We start from the raw sequence: 6,000 nt of genomic DNA on the forward strand, positions 1-6,000 counted from the left end.
GTACACTAGCAATTAACATGTAGAAATTGAAATTAAAAATATAATACTATTTACAGTTACTAAAAAAAAGAAATACTTAGATGTAAATCTAACAAGACATGTACAGGATTTGTATGCTGAAAACTACCAGACAATGATGAAAGAAATCAAAGGAAATCTAAATAAATGGAGAGATATTCCATGATGATGAATTGAAAGACTCAAGATGTCAGTTCTCCTCTAATTGATATACATATTTAATACAATTTCTATCAAAATCCAAGCAAGATTTTTTTGTAGGTATAGACAAGATTATTCTAAAATGTTTGTGGAAAGACAAAGGAACTAGAATATCTAACAATTCTAAAGAGAAAAAAAATTAGCCTATACCCATCAGGCCCCATAAGAATTAAGGCTTCTAGGCTCCTCTCTTCAGGGCAGCCTGAGGCAGTAGGTCAGGTGTCTGTTCTGTGCTACTGCCATTGCATCTGCTGAGATCAGTGGTGGTAGCACGGTTTTTCTTCTGTTATATAAAGAAGAACTCAGTTTTTTTAGGAGCTATAGGCTCAAGAGGATCAATTCCGTTTTCCCCTTTATCTTGTTTTTGTGCTTTGAACCCTGCCTGAAATTTTAAATCTTTACAGTGTTCTTTGCATAGAAATTGTCTCTCTCTCTTTGGGTATACTCATCTGTTTGTGTTTTTTTGTTTGTTTGTTTATTAATTTATTTTAGGGATGTTTTAAACATTTTACCATAAAATAATTTCAGTCTAATAACCAAGTTGTAAAAATAGCCCCAAAAGTTTTCCTCTAGCTGCCACATATGTGACCACAGTATAATGACCAAAACCAGGAAAGTAAAAACAGTACACACAATACCTTTAATTAGTTGACAGACCTTATTCAAATTTTGCCAGTTGTCAGTCACACTAAAGTTCTTTCTATGATCTAGGGTCCAAGCCAGCATCAAGAATTGCATTTAGTTGTCATGACTTCAGTCTGGGACAGTTTCTCAGTGTCTTTTTGTCTTTCATGACCTTGATACTTTTGAGACTTGTCTTTCAATTTGAGTTTTTCTGATTATTTCCTCATGGTTAAATTCAGTTTTGTATGCTTTTCTCCCTTTTAGGCACTGGGCCTTAGAAGCTTGGGAGCTGGAATGTGTATACTATTCCGTCATCATGAGCCTGTGTTCTTAGAGAAGGGAACATTGATTTAGAGGAAAAAGAATCTGCTTCTGGTTCCACCTCTGGATCTATAAAATTAGTTCTTAATGCAACTAATACAACACTTATAGTTCGTCTCATGGCTTTTCATAAAATATTTTTTAAGGCATATAAACTTTAAGTGTTATATTGCTTAATGTGCTGTTCAAAACAGCTGAGTACCTGGGGGTGTCAGTTCTAAATCCCTGTCATTAGTCATCATTAATTTACAAGGAACACAGCTAAATCATCAAAAACTAATGCTTAGACCAATTACTGGATTAACTGAAATTCCAAAAGACTATAGGCATCCATAAATAACTTCAGAGTGTAAAATTTCTTTAGATTAAATGCACCAGCAACCAATCATGGGGCATGGAGGGACTGACTCTTCAAGAGATTTACAGACTGGGTCCATTACTAACATTTCCAAAATGGATATGGGAGGCAGACGGCAGGTGAAAAGTTCTTTTAAGCTTTTAATTCAATGCCACACGAAACCTATGATTAGGCTGAGAATCAGAAGCCCAGTTTCAGTTTCCCACCTTACTGCTGTGCCGCTTTAGTCAAGGAACTTAACCTCACTCATTCACTCATTCATTCATTTTTGAAAAAATACGGAGTGTCTTCTTGTGTTCAACTCTATACCAGGTGCTGGGTATCTTATGTTGAGTTAAAATAAATAATTGACCACAGTGGGTAAGGAGTAGTGCTTTAGCTGGCAGGGACAGTATGAAGAAGGGCCTTTGGCAGAAGAGAGCAAGAGTTCTGAAAAAAGGCCACTTTTAGCTGGGTGGCAAAGGAAGGGACAGGCAGGATTGAAGCTGGGTGAGGAAGGGCAAGGCCTTGGGGAGCACTGCAGGCATTTTAAGGTGTTTGTCTCATCCTAATAGCAGGGGAAAGCCACTGATAGGTGTTAAGCACTGCAGTGATATAATCAGCTTTAGGTTTTGAAAGATCATTCTAACTACAATGAAAAGAATAGTTTGAAAGTAGATAGTAGGTAAGACAAAAAATGATAATGGCTTGAACTATGGTGAAAGTGTGGAGACATAGGAAGTGGTGAAGAGACCATGGTGCTTCTGTGGAATCCGGTACAGACTATCAGTTTTCAGCCACTTAGTCCTGTGACATTGAAAACTTAATTTATCTCTCTGTGCCTCAGTTTCCTCATGTGTAAAGTGAATTATAATAATGGTTTCTACATCATAGGGTTATTGAGAGGATTAAGTTAAGTTACCAGAAATAAAATACTTAGAAAAGTGCCTGGTATATAATAGTCACACACTACACATATATGTATGTATATGTACATAGATACACACATACACACATGCATGTATATATAAATGTACATATATATAAACTTGTACTGTTACTATTCAAAAGATCTTTAAGTGATAAACTGACAGGACTGGGAGATAAATTGAATATATGAGATAAGGGAGAGGTACGCATGTATGTGTTAGAACTCTTATTTGCAAACAGTTGATATTAACTCTGTCTTATTTAAGTTGAAGGGAATTGGTAAGAAGGGTATTGGCAGACAGAAGTTCTACTTAGAGACAAATGGAGTAATAGGGACCAGATTTTCCCTTCTGCCTGAAACAACTAAGAAACTAGAGAAAATATATTAAGCAATGGATTTTAAGACACTAGACGTTAAGCAGTGAAGGACAGTTTTCCTTAAGGGATGATAAAAAGAAAATATGAAATAAGCCTTAAAGATACTCCAGCTTGCTGCCTTGAGAGAGTTTCTAGGTCACAGTGCAGGGAGGGTAAACCCAGGAGGAGCCAGCTGGACACCTTGAATTGAGGAGGTGGAGCCCCCAGGGAGTTAATTCAAGGCAGCTAGAGTTTTTAGGTTGCAGTACCAGAGAGGAGAGAGCTGCAGCAAAAGATAACTCTGGAGATATACATGAGGGCCCCCTTGAGTATTCAGATGAGTACTGAGCAACACTCATGGATACAAAACTACCTGAGACCAGAGAATAAACTCCTGAAAGGTTAAGGGTGGTTAGAGGGAACAGTATCTATAGCTCACACAAGGCCACACATAGTGCCTGTGCACTGACTGGAAAATGGGTCATTGAATTACTTAGATTACTTAAAAGTGTCTTAACTCAGTAATGAGGAAAATAATTAGCCCTAGACTAAATGACTAAAAAAGTAGACTGTGGTAAGTTAAAGATTGTACTATATACTGTAAATGCTAAACTAACAAAACAGATCTAGTTAAACAAATACAAGAAATAATGTAGACTCATAAAAATGTTCAATTAATGCAAAGGAGCACAGAAAAAGAGGGACCATGTAACAAAGAACAGATAGAAAACAAAGAACAAGATGATAGCTTTAAACCTAATCATATCAATGATTACATTAACTGTCTTAATACCTCAGTTTAAAAACAGAAATTGTCCAACTTTATACTGCTTACAAGAAACCACATTAAATATAATGATATAAATAGATGAAAAATAAAAGCATGGAAAAAGATATACCATGCTAATATTAATTAAAAGAAAGCTGGAGTGACAATATTAATGTCAGATAAAGTAGATTTGAAAGCAAAGAATATTACAAGGGATAAAAAGTCATTTTACAATGGAAAAAATGTCAGTTTATCAAGAGTAGATAGTTATCCTAAATTTTTATGCCCATAATAACAAAATTTGAAAATATATAAACAAGGAGAAGTAGATAAATTCACATTTTTTAGTTGCAGATTTCAAGACCCATCTCTCAGTATTTGATGGAACAAGAAGAGAAATAATCATTAAGAATACAGAAGGTAAGAAAACCACTATCAAACCACTTAATTTATTTGACATTGATAGAAAACCAAATATACAACAACAGTAGAATAGACATCCTTTTTAACTGCATATGGAATCTACCAAGATAGGCAATATTCTGGGCCATAAAACAAGTGCCAGCACATTTCAGAGGATTCAAGTAATGCAAAGTATGTTATTTTGCTCAACAGAATTAAATTAGAAATCAACAAGAAAAGTGCCCAAATTTTCAGAAATAAAATAGTACTTCTAAGTAACCCATGAGCCAAAGAGAAAAAAAATCAAAATAAAAATTAGTGTGTTAAACTGGATTAAAATGAAAATGCAACATATCAAAATTAGTAGGGTGCCACTGTAGGTACTACTTGAAGGGAAAGTTATAGTACTAAATGCCTATAGAAGTAAAAAGAAAGATCTTTACTTACTTTAAATCTAGAGTAATAAAAATTGGCATGGAGATAGATTTAAAATGTCAGTGGAACAGAATAGAGTCCAGAATTGGACCCACACATATTTAGACACCTGATTTTCAGTAAAGACGAAAGGAGAAAGAATAGTGTTTTCAACAAATGGTACTAGAACAATCAGATGCCCAAATACTTGAACACACACACAAGAACTTCAATACATATCCAAACCATAATTCAGAAATTAATTCCAAATGGATTATAGAGCTAAATGCAAAACCTGAAATTGTAAAACTTTTAGAAGTTAACATAGGAGAAAATCTTTGTGACCTTGAGTTAGGCAGAGATTTCTTAGGTGTGATACTAAAAGCAGTTCATAATGGAAAAAAATGATAAGGTGAACTTCATCAAAATTAATAAATTCTGATTTTAAAAAAATTCTTAAGAGATTAAAAAGGCAAGCCACAAGCTGGAAAAAAAGTGAAAATATTTATATCCTGAATAGGTAAAGAGCTCTCAAAACTCAATAATAAAGCAAACAACTGAATAAAAATGGGCAAAAGATTTGAACAGATATTTTAGCAAAGAATATATACGGATTGTAAATATGCACGTGAAAAGATATTCAACATCGTTAGTCATTAGGGAAATACAAATTAAACCACAATGAGATATCATTGAATACCTATTAGAAAGGCTAACAAGACTTATCATACCAAGTATTGCAGAGAATATTGCTGGCAGGAATGTAAAATGGTACAATCACTTTGGAAAATTCTTAGAAGTTTCTTAAGCTAAACTTTACCTACCATATTATCCAGCCATTCCACCCTAGGTATGTACTCAGAGAAAATGAAATATATGTCCATATAGAGACTTATAACAGATTCTTCATAGCAGCTTTATTTGTAATAGCCAAAATCTGGAAACAACCCAAATGCCCATCAGCAGATGAATAGATGAATTGTTGCCTGTCTATACAATGGAGTATTATTTAGCAATAAAAAGGAATTAACTAGTTATACTTGCAGCAAGCTAAATCTCAAAATAATTATGCTGGGTGACAAAAGTCAGACAAAACGGGTGCACTCTGAAACAGAGGCTGCGAATGTGCATGTTTACCTTGTAAGATGAAGGATTCTACACATGCTGCAAGGATAATTGGATACTGGATAGGTAAGAGGAAGAACAGTCAACATCCAGAGTCAGGGATGCCCTTAAACTTACCCTCGATGTCCCAGTGCCCTTAGCTAAGAAAGGGGTATTTCTTAAGATTTCTGTGACAATGAAATGAAATCAGATATGTGGAAACACTTTATAATTTTCAGTGTAATGTAAATGTTACTTTTTAAAACCTTTGGAACTGAAACTTTTTTGGGGGCCAACAAAATGCTTTTTAAAGGAATAAGTGAGCGTTAAATGGCTGAAGGAGAAGGCCCAGTGAACAAACAGTAGGAGACTCTAGAAGAGAAAGGCCTAGATAGCAGGTTGTAAAGCAACTAGCAGAGGGCCCAAAAGAGAGGAAGGGACAGGGAAAGCTGACTCCCTGAAGGACATCCTTCTAAAGCTATTTCTCTTGCTTTAAAATAGAATAAAGATGGGTGTCTTAGCA

This window comes from Camelus dromedarius, chromosome 19, assembly GCF_036321535.1.
Source record: "Camelus dromedarius isolate mCamDro1 chromosome 19, mCamDro1.pat, whole genome shotgun sequence".
Lineage (NCBI taxonomy): Eukaryota > Metazoa > Chordata > Mammalia > Artiodactyla > Camelidae > Camelus > Camelus dromedarius.